General features: G+C 43.6%; 1 protein-coding gene across 2 annotated transcripts in view; it reads right to left on the bottom strand.

Annotated features, from left to right (window-relative positions):
* Window positions 1-13,807, bottom strand: part of pparg (peroxisome proliferator-activated receptor gamma) — a 93,815-nt gene extending 80,008 nt beyond the window's left edge. Inside the window, exon 1 of one of the 2 annotated variants that reach the window (XM_014168482.2) lies at window positions 13,472-13,807. The gene's annotated coding sequence lies outside the window, so the exon portion shown is untranslated. The remainder of the gene's footprint in view (window positions 1-13,471) is intronic. The other variant, XM_045705117.1, reaches the window with a different exon arrangement.
* Window positions 13,808-14,355: the final 548 nt, after the last annotated feature.

The raw sequence follows: 14,355 nt of genomic DNA on the forward strand, positions 1-14,355 counted from the left end.
TTGTCTAAGGGACTCATTCTCCCATTAAGACGCTCTAGGGAGACTAAGGAACATTAAGATACATACTAGAGCCATTACAACAACACGCTCCCGGCCAGCAGCCCCCTCCCTAGTCTCCTGACCCCCCCAGCAGCCCCCTCCCCACTCTCCTGACCCCCCCAGCAGCCCCCTCCCCACTCTCCTGACCCCCCCACCACTCTCCTGACCCCCCAGCAGCCCCCTCCCTAGTCTCCTGACCCCCCAGCAGCCCCCTCCCTAGTCTCCTGACCCCCCAGCAGCCCCCCTCCCCACTCTCCTGACCCCCCAGCAGCCCCCTCCCTAGTTTCCTGACCCCCCAGCAGCCCCCCTCCCCAGTCTCCTGACCCCCCAGCAGCCCCCTCCCTAGTCTCCTGACCCCCCAGCAGCCCCCTCCCTAGTCTCCTGACCCCCCAGCAGCCCCCTCCCTAGTCTCCTGACCCCCCAGCAGCCCCCTCCCTAGTCTCCTGACCCCCCCAGCAGCCCCCCTCCCTAGTCTCCTGACCCCCCAGCAGCCCCCTCCCTAGTCTCCTGACCCCCCCAGCAGCCCCCTCCCTAGTCTCCTAGATTCCCAGGGAGCTGCACAATGGCAATGAGAGTTTGCACAATTTCTGAGGACGTGAACTTTTCCCCAATTTATTTGAATAGGAGTTAATGGTTGATTGCTCCCATGGGCTTTAAGCAGAGCCTCCTCCAAGGAGAAGGAAAGAGCTACAGCCTTACTACACACACACTATGTCAAGGTCTCCTCCGCTCCCGCTGCGGAGGCAGGGGGATGTTCCTCGAGGTAGAAAGGAAAACACACACACAGGAAAAGACGGAAGTGTGCTAAACGGATAAAACATGTGTACATCGTGTTACAGTAACATCCCTCCACCGGTCTCACTAGAAAGGTGAAGTTTTGACCTGAGTCTTTTTGGGTTTCTGTCCCCTAAAGGCTTTATTTTAGTCATATAGTCCTCTCCAGGCCTGGGGTAAAGGCCACAGCCTCCTCAGGTCTAACCATTACCTTAACCCTAACCCTTAACTTTAACCACAACCCTCTTAAAAGGTTGTATTTTTTGTTCTATATTCCTCTCCAGGACTGGAGTGAAGGCCACAGCCTCCTCTGTGTGGGTACTCTGCAAGACTAACCCTAATACCGGTACCCCCAGTATACAGCCTCGCTATTGTTATTTTACTATTGTTCTTTTAATTATTTGTTACTTTTATTTCTTATTCTTATTTTATTTTATTTATTTTTTAAACTGCATTGCTGGTTAGGGCTTGTAAATAAGTATTTCACTGTTGTATTCGGCGCATGTGACAAATATAATTTGATAAAAACAAATATATCTTAATATAATAGTGTGACGACCCTGGGTTTATAAGCGCGGAAATCGACATTACAATATTATAATCTTAACCCCGTTAGCTGCTGCTAGCCGCCGCTAGCCGCTGCTAACTAACCCCTCTAGCCGCCGATAGCCGCTGCTAGCCGCTGCTGCTACTAACTCTAACCCCTCTAGCTGCTGCTGCTACTACTAACTCTAACCCCTCTAGCTGCCGCTGCTGCTACTACTACTACTAACTCCAACCCCGCTAGCTGCCGCTAACTCCAACCCCGCTAGCTGCCGCTGCCAAAAACTCCAACCCCGCTAGCTGCCGCTGCTAATAACTCCAACCCCGCTAGCTGCCGCTGCTAATAACTCCAACCCCGCTAGCTGCCGCTGCTAATAACTCCAACCCTGCTAGCTGCTGCTGCTGCAGCCAATAACTTACTCTGTCCGGACCTCTGGCAGTCTCTATGGGGTTACCACCGGGTTCAATTCTTGGGCCGACTCTTTTCACTGTATATATCAACGATGTCGCTCTTGCTACGGGTGATTCCCTGATCCACCTCTACGCAGACGACATCATTCTGTATACATCTGGCCCTTCTTTGGACACTGTTAACTAACCCCCAAACGAGCTTGAACGCAATACAACACTCCTTCCGTGGCCTCCAACTGCTCTTAAACGCTAGTAAAACCAAATGCATGCTTTTCAATCGATCGCTGCCCGCACCCGCCTGCCCGGCTAGCATCACTACTCTGGACGGTTCTGACTTAAAATATGTGGACAACTACAAATACCTAGGTGTCTGGCTAGACTGTAAACTCTCATATTAAACATCTCCAATCCAAAATTAAATCTAGAATTTTGCTACAAAGCCTCCTTCACTCACGCCGTCAAACATACGCTCGTAAAACTGACTATCCTACCGATCCTCGACTTAGGCGATGTCATTTACAAAATAGCTTCCAATACTCTACTCAGAAAACTGGATGCAGTCCATCACAGTGCCATCCGTTTTGTCACCAAAACCCCATATACTACCCACCACTGCAACCTATATGCTCTAGTTGGTTGGCCCTCGCTACATATTCATCGCCAGACCCACTGGCTCCAGGTCATCTATAAGTCTATGCTAGGTAAAGCTCCGCCTTATCTCAGCTCACTGGTCACCATAGCAACACCCACCCGTAGCACGCGCTCCAGCAGGTATATCTCACTGGTCACCCCCAAAGCCAACACCTCCTTTGGCCGCCTTTCCTTCTAGTTCTCTATTGCCAATGACTGGAATGAATTCCAAAAATATATATTTATAAAAAATTCAAATCAAATCAATTTTCTTATATATATATATATTTTTTTTTTAAATCGCTGAAGGTGGAGACTTATATTTCCCTCACTAACTTTAAACATCAGCTATCTGAGCAGCTAACCGATCGCTGCAGCTGTACATAGTCCATCTGTAAATAGCCCAACCAATCTACCTACCTCATCCCCATATTGTTTTTATTTACTTTTCTGCTCTTTTGCACACCAGTATTTCTACTTGCATATCACCATCTGCTCATCTATCACTCCAGTGTTAATTTGCTAAATTGTAATTACTTCGCTACTATGGCCTATTTATTGCCTTACCTCCTCAGGCCATTTGCACACACTGTATATAGACTTTCTTTTTTTTCTTCTATTGTGTTGACTGTACGCTTGTTTATGTCGCACTGCTTTGCTTTATCTTGGCCAGGTCGCAGTTGTAAATGAGAACTTGTTCTCAACTAGCTTAACTGCTGCTGCTAATAACTCTAGCCCCGCTAGCTGCTAACTCTAGCCCCGCTAGCTGCTAACTCTAGCCCCGCTAGCTGCTAACTCTAGCCCCGCTAGCTGCTAACTCTAGCCCCGCTAGCTGCTAACTCTAGCCCCGCTAGCTGCTAACTCTAACCCATCTAGCAGCTAACTCTTACCCCACTGGCTGCTGCTAACCCCACTGGCTGCTGCTAAACCTAACCCCGCTAGCTGCTAACTCTAAACCATCTAGCTGCTAACTCTAAACCATCTAGCTGCTAACTCTAAACCATCTAGCTGCTAACTCTAAACCATCTAGCTGCTAACTCTAAACCATCTAGCTGCTAACTCTAAACCATCTAGCTGCTAACTCTAAACCATCTAGCTGCTGCTAACCCCGCTAGCTGCTGCTAACCCTAACCCCGCTAGCTGCTGCTAACCCCGCTAGCTGCTGCTAACCCCGCTAGCTGCTGCTAACCCCGCTAGCTGCTGCTAACCCTAACCCCGCAAGCTGCTGCTTACCCTAACCCCGCAAGCTGCTGCTAACCCTAACCCCGCAAGCTGCTGCTAACCCTAACCCCGCTAGCTGCTGCTAACCCTAACCCCGCTAGCTGCTGCTAACCCTAACCCCGCTAGCTGCTGCTAACCCTAACCCCGCTAGCTGCTGCTAACCCTAACCCCGCTAGCTGCTGCTAACCCTAACCCCGCTAGCTGCTGCTAACCCTAACCCCGCTAGCTGCTGCTAACCCTAACCCCGCTAGTTGCTGGTAACCCTAACCCCGCTAGCTGCTGCTAACCCTAACCCTGGGGGTACTTGTATGAGGTGACTACCTCAAGATAAAAGGAACACCTATGTGAGAATACTATTCATTGACTACAGCTCAGCGTTCAACACCATAGTGCCCTCAAAGCTCATCACTAAGCTAAGGACCCTGGGACTAAACACCTCCCTCTGCAACTGGATCTTGGACTTCCTGATGGGCCTCTCCCAGGTGGTAAGGGTAGGTAACAACACATCCGCTGCGCTGATCCTCAACACGGGGGCCCCTCAGGGGTGCGTGCTCAGTCCCCTCCAGTACTAGGCATGACTCCAACACCATCATTAAGTTTGCTGATGACAACAGTGGTAGGCCTGATCACCGACAACGATGAGACAGCCTACAGGTAGGTCAGAGACCTGACTGTGTGGTGCAAGGACAACAACCTCTCCCTCAACATGATCAAGACAAAGGAGATGATTGTGGACTACAGGAAAAGGAGGACCGAGCACGCCCCAATTCTCATCGATGGGGCTGTAGCGGAGCAGGTTGAGAGCTTCAAGTTCCTTGGCGTCCACATCACCAACAAACTATTATGGTCCAAACACACCAAGGCAGTCGTGAAGAGGGCATGACAACACCTTTTCCCTCAGGAGATTGAAAAGATTTGTCATGGGTCCCCAGATCCTCAAAAAGTTCTACAGCTGCGCCATCGAGAGCATCCTGACCGGTTGCATCACTGCCTGGTATGGCAACTACTCGGCATCTGACCAGAAGGCGCTACAGAGGGTAGTGCGTATGGCCCAGTATATCACCGAGGCCAAGCTACCTGCCATCCCGGACCTACATACTAGGCGGTGTCCGACGAAAGCCCAAAAATTTGTCAAAAACTCCAGTCACCCAAGTCATAGACTGTTCTTTCTGCTACTGCACAGCAAGCGGTACTAGAGCGCCAAGTCTAAGACCAAAAGGCTCCTGAACAGCTTCTACCCCCAAGCTACAATTAATCAAATGGCTACCCAGACTATTTGCATTGACACCCCTCCATTTGTTTTTACACTGCTACTACTCGCTGTTTATTATTTATGCATAGTCACGTCACCCCTACCTATATGTACAAATTACCTTGACTAATCTGTACCCCTGCACATTTACTCGGTACTGGTACCCCCTGTATATGGCCTCGTTATTCCCACAGGGGACCAGTACGGGGGGAAAATTTTTTTATGAAATGTATGCATCCACTACTGTAAGTCGCTCTGGATAAGAGTGTCTGCTAAATGACTAAAATGTAAATGTTATTGACTCGGTACCGGTACCCCCTGTATACAGCCTCGTTATTAACTCGGTACCGGTACCCCCTGTATATAGCCTCGTTATCGGTATCCCCTGTATATAGCCTCCACATTGACTCTGTACCGGTACCCCCTATATATAGCCTCCACATTGACTCTGTACCGTAATACCCTGTATATAGCCTCCACATTGACTCTGTACCGTAATACCCTGTATATAGCCTCCACATTGACTCTGTACCGTAATACCCTGTATATAGCCTCCACATTGACTCTGTACCGTAATACCCTGTATATAGCCTCCACATTGACTCTGTACCGGTACCCCCTGTATATAGTCTCCACATTGACTCTGTACCGGTACCCCCTGTATATAGTCTCCACATTGACTCTGTACCGGTACCCCCTGTATATAGCCTCCACATTGACTCTGTACCGGTACCCCCTGTATATAGCCTCCACATTGACTCTGTACCGGTACCCCCTGTATATAGCCTCCACATTGACTCTGTACCGGTACCCCCTGTATATAGCCTCCACATTGACTCTGTACCGTAATACCCTGTATATAGCCTCCACATTGACTCTGTACCGGTAATCCCCTGTATATAGCCTCCACATTGACTCTGTACCGTAATACCCTGTATATAGCCTCCACATTGACTCTGTACCGTAATACCCTGTATATAGCCTCCACATTGACTCTGTACCGGTACCCCCTGTATATAGCCTCCACATTGACTCTGTACCGGTACCCCCTGTATATAGCCTCCACATTGACTCTGTACCGTAATACCCTGTATATAGCCTCCACATTGACTCTGTACCGGTACCCCCTGTATATATCCTCCACATTGACTCTGTACCGGTACCCCCTGTATATAGCCTCCACATTGACTCAGTATCGGTACCCCCTGTATATATCCTCCACATTGACTCTGTACCGGTACCCCCTGTATATAGCCTCCACATTGACTCAGTACCGGTACCCCCTGTATATATCCTCCACATTGACTCTGTACCGGTACCCCCTGTATATAGCCTCCACATTGACTCTGTACCGGTACCCCCTGTATATAGCCTCCACATTGACTCTGTACCGGTACCCCCTGTATATAACCTCCACATTGACTCTGTACCGGTACCCCCTGTATATAGCCTCCACATTGACTCTGTACGGAACCCCCTGTATAAAGCCTCCACATTGACTCTGTACCGGTACCCCCTGTATATAGCCTCCACATTGACTCTGTACCGGTACCCCCTGTATATAGCCTCCACATTGACTCTGTACCGGTACCCCCTGTATATAGCCTCCACATTGACTCTGTACCGTAATACCCTGTATATAGCCTCCACATTGACTCTGTACCGGTACCCCCTGTATATAGCCTCCACATTGACTCTGTACCGTAATACCCTGTATATAGCCTCCACATTGACTCTGTACCGTAATACCCTGTATATAGCCTCCACATTGACTCTGTACCGGTACCCCCTGTATATAGCCTCCACATTGACTCTGTACCGGTACCCCCTGTATATAGCCTCCACATTGACTCTGTACCGGTACCCCCTGTATATAGCCTCCACATTGACTCTGTACCGGTACCCCCTGTATATAGCCTCCACATTGACTCTGTACCGGTACCCCCTGTATATAGCCTCCACATTGACTCTGTACCGGTACCCCCTGTATATAGCCTCCACATTGACTCTGTACCGTAATACCCTGTATATAGCCTCCACATTCTGTTCCTTTTTTACTTTAGTTTATTTGGTAAATATTTTCTTAACTCTTCTTGAACTGCACTGTTGGTTAAGGGCTTGTAAGCATTTCACTGTGAGGTCTACTACACCTGTTGCATTCAGCATTTCACTGTGAGGTCTACTACACCTGTTGTATTCAGCATTTCACTGTGAGGTCTACTACACCTGTTGTATTCAGCATTTCACTGTGAGGTCTACTACACCTGTTGTATTCAGCATTTCACTGTGAGGTCTTCTACACCTGTTGTATTCAGCATTTCACTGTAAGGTCTACTACACCTGTTGTATTCAGCATTTCACTGTAAGGTCTACTACACCTGTTGTATTCAGCATTTCGCTGTGAGGTCTTCTACACCTGTTGTATTCAGCATTTCACTGTAAGGTCTACTACACCTGTTGTATTCAGCATTTCGCTGTAAGGTATTCTACACCTGTTGTATTCAGCATTTCGCTGTAAGGTATACTACACCTGTTGTATTCAGCATTTCGCTGTAAGGTCTACACCTGTTGTATTCGGTGCATGTGACCAATACAGTTTGATTTGATATGATTATGTAATCCACATTATATGTACTCTGTTTCCTCCCCTGGTGTGTGATCACACACTCATGGGCTGCATCTTCCTTCTCAGTGTAAGCTTCCAGATGAATAATATAATAATAATAATAATAATAATAATAATAATAATAATAATATGACCATCTTACGTTACTGGAATTATGTATTCCGTACTGCCTTATTTGCATATTAAGTGCCACATTTTTATAATATTGCAATTTAATTTCATGAGCTGTTCTACATCAACACTGAAAATGTCATAACAATATGACCACTGTATCTTGATATTGGACAAAACGTGTCGATGTTAAGAATCCAGACAGGTGATTTGGTGCAATTGCCTACGGAATAATAGTGACCAGTCCAAGACCTTCCCCGATCACTTGAAAATAAGATCTCAGCAATGTTAAGTCCTACCCTCATGAAATAAAGTGTTTTGTGTTAATGAGAAGGTTCTCTATAACATGGAATACAAAGTATAACACCAGAACCAAAGCTGAATTTTGTCACCTAACACCCTAGTTATAAAGTCAGAGGGGAAGTAATGCTGTTGCAGTGCAACAGGACTGCCTTTACTGAGGCTGAATCCTATTATATTCCTTTCAGCTGGTTTAGGTAACAATATTTGTTAGGAATCTTCTTGTTCATTCACTACCAATGAGTTCTGCTCTAACACATTGGAAATCAAAATAGCACAAGAAATCCCTAGAAAATATAGTTTTTTTTTAATCACTGGATAATCACTAGAAATCATTACAAAATCACTGGAAATTAATAAACGATTATAATAATAAGGAATCACTGGACATCAGTGGAAATCATTGGAAATGACAGGAAAATCCTTGTGTTGGTCACAGCATTAGAAACACCATCTCTGTGTGGGGAATGAGTTTGTGTAAATTGCAAATGTTTGTACAATCAGAATGCATCAGTTTCTGATAAAGAATATATATATTTTAATGTTTTTTTTCTTTATCAATTAAAAAAAAAGTTTTTAAATGATGCTTTATTGCTAAGCGGAGGTAGTACTCTGTAGATGTATTTTATGTATTGTATAGGTAGTACTCTGTAGATGTATTTTATGTATTGTATAGGTAGTACTATGTAGATGTATTTGAGGTATTGTATAGGCATTTATATTTGGCTCCTGAGTGGCACAGCGGTCTAAGGCGCTGCATCTCAGTGCTAGAGGCGTCACTACAGACCCTGGTTCGATTCCAGGATGTATCAAACTGGCTGTGATTGGGAGTCCCATAGGGCGGCGCACAATTGGCCCAGCGTCGTCCGGGTTAGGGTTTGGCCAGGGTAGGCCGTCATTGTAAATAAGCATTTGTTCTTAACTGACTTGCCTAGTTAAATAAATAAGAAATAGGTAGTACTATTTGCATTGACCCCCCCCCTTTGTTTTTACACTGCTGCTACTCGCTGTTTATTATCTATGCATAGTCCCTTTACAAATTACCTTGACTAACCTCTACCCCCACACATTGACTCTGTACCGGTACCCCCTGTATATAATCTCTTTATTATGTCATTTTCTTGTGTTACGTTTGGATATTTTGGAGAAGAAAAATTGACTTTAGTTTATTTAGAAAATATTTACTTAACCAACAATGCAGTTAAAGAAATAGAGTTTAGGGCTTTTAAGTAACTATTTCACAGTAAGTTCTACACCTGTTGTAATTGGCGCCTGTGACTGATACAATTTGATGTATTGGAGGCCAGGTTAGGCCCAATATAAAGGAGCAATATAAACACAGCTTTGTCTCTGTAGACGCTCCTTCCATTTATGACAACAGAGCAAAGTCCAACATACGCACACATTGCTCTTTAGGAATGATATAACCCATTATGAAACTCTGAAGTAAAGTATCCCTCTTTTTAATTCAGTCCTTGTTGCTCTAGTATCCACACATCACTCCACACATCCACACATCACTCCACACATCACTCCACACATCACTCCACACATCACTCCACATCACTCCACACATCATCACATCACTCCACACATCCACATCACTCCACACATCACTCCACACATCACATCACTCCACACATCACTCCACACATCCACATCACTCCACACATCACATCACTCCACACATCCACATCACTCCACACATCACTCCACACATCCACACATCACTCCACACATCACTCCACACATCCACATCCACACATCACATCACTCCACACATCACTCCACATCACTCCACACATCCACATCACTCCACACATCACTCCACACATCCACACATCACTCCACACATCCACACATCACTCCACACATCCACACATCACTCCACACATCCACACATCACTCCACACATCCACACATCACATCCACACATCACTCCACACATCCACACATCACTCCACACATCCACACATCACATCCACACATCCACACATCACATCCACACATCACTCCACATCACAGTCTTCCCTGTGGCTCAGTTGGTAGAGCATGGTGTTTGCAACGCCAGCATGGTGTGTGTAACGCCAGGGTTGTGGGTTCGATTCCCACGGGGGGCCAGCACAAAACAAAAAGAAGAAATTGTATGAAATGTATGTATTCACTACTGTAAGTCGCTCTGGATAAGAGCGTCTGCTAAATGACTAAAATGTAAATCACTGTTATATCAGGTTATAAAGAGTTCTACGGTAGATACAGACTTGATGGTTCCTGCTAGATTTACCTTATAGAAGATTATACTGTAGCCCATGGAGGGAGAAATGCTAAACATGAGACTATAATGAGGAATAATTGGTGTAGGCATACTACCCTATACTTATACTGTAGTGGAGTGAAAACCAGTGTGGAAAAAGTACCCAATTGTCATACTTGAGTAAAAGTAAAGATACCTTAATAGAAAATGACTCAAGTAGAGGTGAAAGTCACCCAGTAAAATACTACTTGAGTAAAAGTATTTGGTTTTAAATATACTTAAGTATCAAAAGCAAATGGAATTGCTCAAATATACTTAAGTATCAAAAGTAAAAGTATACAGTACTTAATTTCACATTCCTTATATTAAGCAAACCAGACGGCACATTTTTCTTGTTTTTTTAATTTACAGATAGCCAGGGGAACACTCCAACACTCCAACATTTACAGATAGCCAGGGGCACACTCCAACACTCCAACATTTACAGATAGCCAGGGGCACACTCCAACACTCCAACATTTACAGATAGCCAGGGGCACACTCCAACACTCCAACATTTACAAACAAAGCATTTGTGTATAGTAAGTCCGCCAGATCAGAGGCAGTAGGGACCAGGGATGTTCTCTTGATAAGTTTGAATTGTACCATTTTCCTGTACTGTCAAGAATTCAAAATGCAAGGAGTACTTTTGGGTGGCAGGGAAAATGAATGGAGTAAAAAGTACATTATTTTCTTCAGGAATGTAGCGGAGTAAAAGTTGTCAAAAATATAAATAGTAAAGTACAGATACTTTAAAGTACTACGCAAGTAGTTTTTTTAGGTAATTTTTTCTTAAATACTTTACACCACTGGGGAAAACTATGCGTTCTCGGTCTTTGTGAAGGGAAATGTTGTGAAACTGAACCTGAAGTATCCTATCACTTTCAGCGGACACAGACTAGTCCTCGCTTCTCCAAAATACTGTTCATGTCACAACCATTTTTCAAAAATAGCTTTACAAATGTTATAAGTTATTCAGTCATATCTTTAAATAAATGGTTTATTTTAAGTCATTGCATGAGGAAATATTATGCTGACCTGTGTCATGACTAACAATGTTGGCCTCAGATGATGCTATGACCTTGTAACATAGAAAGTAAATACAAAATTATACAGCCTATTTTGATCAAGAATACACATTTCTACATAAGTGGAGCCTAATTTAAAGTATTTTTTATAGTAACCTAACTATTGTAGTCAACAGGTGGCAGGTGATTGTAAGACATAAGGCATAATTGTTAAACCAATAACTCAAATCAAAATCGATTTGCTTCAGTAATAAGTCAATTTATATTTGAAATGAAGTTTGGTTTTTGTAAATATGACTATATTTTTAAATATTTTTATTCAAAATAAATATAAAGTAAATATCTGGAGGTACCTACAGCCTAAATTAAAACACTGCAGCAATAACTTACTGAATGATTTGACTGATGAAAGTTTGCCGAAGACAAAATAGGATCATTGTGTGGATATCGGGCGGGTGTGTGGTGGGCGGGTTGAATAAAGATAAAACCAATAGGCTTACCTTAAAAAAAAATCCATAAATGTATCATTATTGTGCAATTTATATCTATGGGCTACATTGAGGTTTTTCTTTCATTATTTTAGGCTCTATCATTAGTGTATAAGCCTAAGCTTTAGGGCCTAACTGTATACGGGGCAAATAGCCTACACGCCAAATGCTTCATGGAATGGGGCAGAAAACGTTAAAGTTGATTCACAGAGGAAAAAAGGACAATATGAGACTTTAATTCAATAGAAGGAAAAAATGATCAAGGTTGGAGTTTAATTCATTAAGAGAAAAGCTGTGTAATGGAGAGTTGAAAATAAAGACATGGGAGGACCATAAAAGTAATGTTTGGGAAAGATTTGATGAAGTGGTAAAAGAAGATGAAAGCAGTGCTGGGCTGTGTTGTGATGATTGTGAGGCGCTATACAAATTCCGCAGTCACAAGACAGGACTTCAAATAGGCTTATGACATGTCAAGGGAACTGCAGCCTACTGCTCAGATGGGTTTAAATGGAAACGGACATCTGGACACTGACTGTAGGTCTATAACCTCTCACAAAGCCTTTAATATTAACTCATGCAGAATTAAGCATTTCTTGCAGTAAAATTCCACACCAACTGTAGGCTAAATGTTGACCCGGGAACATGAGGGAAGAAATAAGATGTATTTCTTTCAGCATCTTGAGAGAATGTGAATGCACCTCTACAGATACCTTCTATGGTGCTATCTTTATCAGCATCATAAAAGCTGATAGTATGTCACCCACATAAAATTTGCATCCAAGCCAAACGGAAATCTTATCAGAAACATGTTGGGTCATTTTCACAGCTTTCCATTTCCTTACAACTGGTCAAACTGATGTAATTTGGAAATGTTGCACATCACTTTTTTTGGTCAGTTATTGCATTCTCTCTCTGGTCCCCGAAAGAAGCAAAGATGACAGAACTTTACTGACCTCAACTATATAGAAACATTCATTCTATCGATTTATGACATTCTGGTGATCAAGAGTGTATTTAGTCTACTTGGGCAACATATGACAGAAGAGAAGCTGAATATATGTAATTATAAACAAGTTGACTAACAAATAGCCTACCAAACGTCGGAAATTATAAGCAGAAACATATGCAAATCAGGCAACAACAAAAAATCCTGCGCCCCATGTAGCCTAGATGCATTTTCTTTTATAATTCTTCAGATTGTCACTTTGTCACATGTAGTTGGGTGGTTGCTGATGGATAATTAGTAGTTGCGGGCGGCGGTAGGTGAACGAACAGCTGACCAGCGCTGCTGCCACGCAGGACTGAGATATACCCGCTAATTCAGTGCAATACTATCAGTCTATAATTTAAAACTAAAACTGAACAAGTTGCCTAGCTATTCCTGATTATAAAGGGCTATGACGACAAATGATTGTCAAAACATATTTTAATATTGCAAATCTTCCAATGTGTGAGGGCTTGAAATTATCAGCACATGCTGCAAATTTGGAAAAAGTTTGGGAATTCATTTGTTGAATTGAATAAAAACGTACCTGTACCACAGCGAGGACGTTGCTTGTTAAAATTGATACACATCATGTGCATGTCCTATACACTTGTATTCATTTCCCCAATAATAGGCATACACTGTAATGTTTAAATGAAAGTAGGCCTACGCTTGCCAATGTGTTGACAGGCAGCGTAATTGATCCCCCTCCTCTCCGTGGGTTAAATACCATGCTGCTCATCGCAGGAAGAAATATAAAATCGACTGACCTGAATAAGATATCAAATAATGTGCGATGCCGTCTCCTTCTATAGCAGCTGCTGCCTGTTTGTCCTTCTATAGTTGCTGCTGCCTGTTTGTCTCTTGTTTGTTCTCTCGCCGCGCAGCGGGACCCGCTCTGGAGCCTCTCGATGTCTTTATTTGTCTCTGCAGGCAGTCAATCGGCAACGACAGGACCGGGCTATACTGCTTGGTGGGCAGGATGATAACGTAGTATTGCAGCAGTAACAGGAATAATGACAGTAGTCATGTTCTACCAACTCGTGTTGTAGACATATATCGCTTTGTTTCCCCTCCCTCTCTGGAACACCTACTGGGATCACATGGAACAACGCGGAAGGAAGAGTAATTCTGGCTTCAGTCCTGTTGATGGTTATTACTGAACAATTATCCTACAGCTTTTTAACACGCACTTCTGAGTGCAGAAAATGACTTGATTGCACATCATGATTAGAGTGAGGAATTATCATGAAGTGATCACTGATGGTTTGTGATAAATTAATTAAAAGTGAGAATTAAAGTAAAAATAATTACAGTATTTGGGGAATATGCACAAACTGTTATGGCTACACTATTAGTCTATACTGTGTAGATGTTGCATGTACCACAATAAATCAGTTAGAGAAATCTACCACAGTAAATAAATCAGTTAGAGAGATCTACCACAGTAAATCAGTTAGAGAGAAATCTACCACAGTAAATCAGTTAGAGAGATCTACCACAGTAAATCAGTTAGAGAGAAATCTACCACAGTAAATCAGTTAGAGAGAAATCTACCACAGTAAATCAGTTAGAGAGAAATCTACCACAGTAAATAAATCAGTTAGAGAAATCTACCACAGTAAATCAGTTAGAGAGATCTACCACAGTAAAT

The sequence above is a fragment of the Salmo salar genome, chromosome ssa22, assembly GCF_905237065.1.
Source record: "Salmo salar chromosome ssa22, Ssal_v3.1, whole genome shotgun sequence".
NCBI lineage: Eukaryota > Metazoa > Chordata > Actinopteri > Salmoniformes > Salmonidae > Salmo > Salmo salar.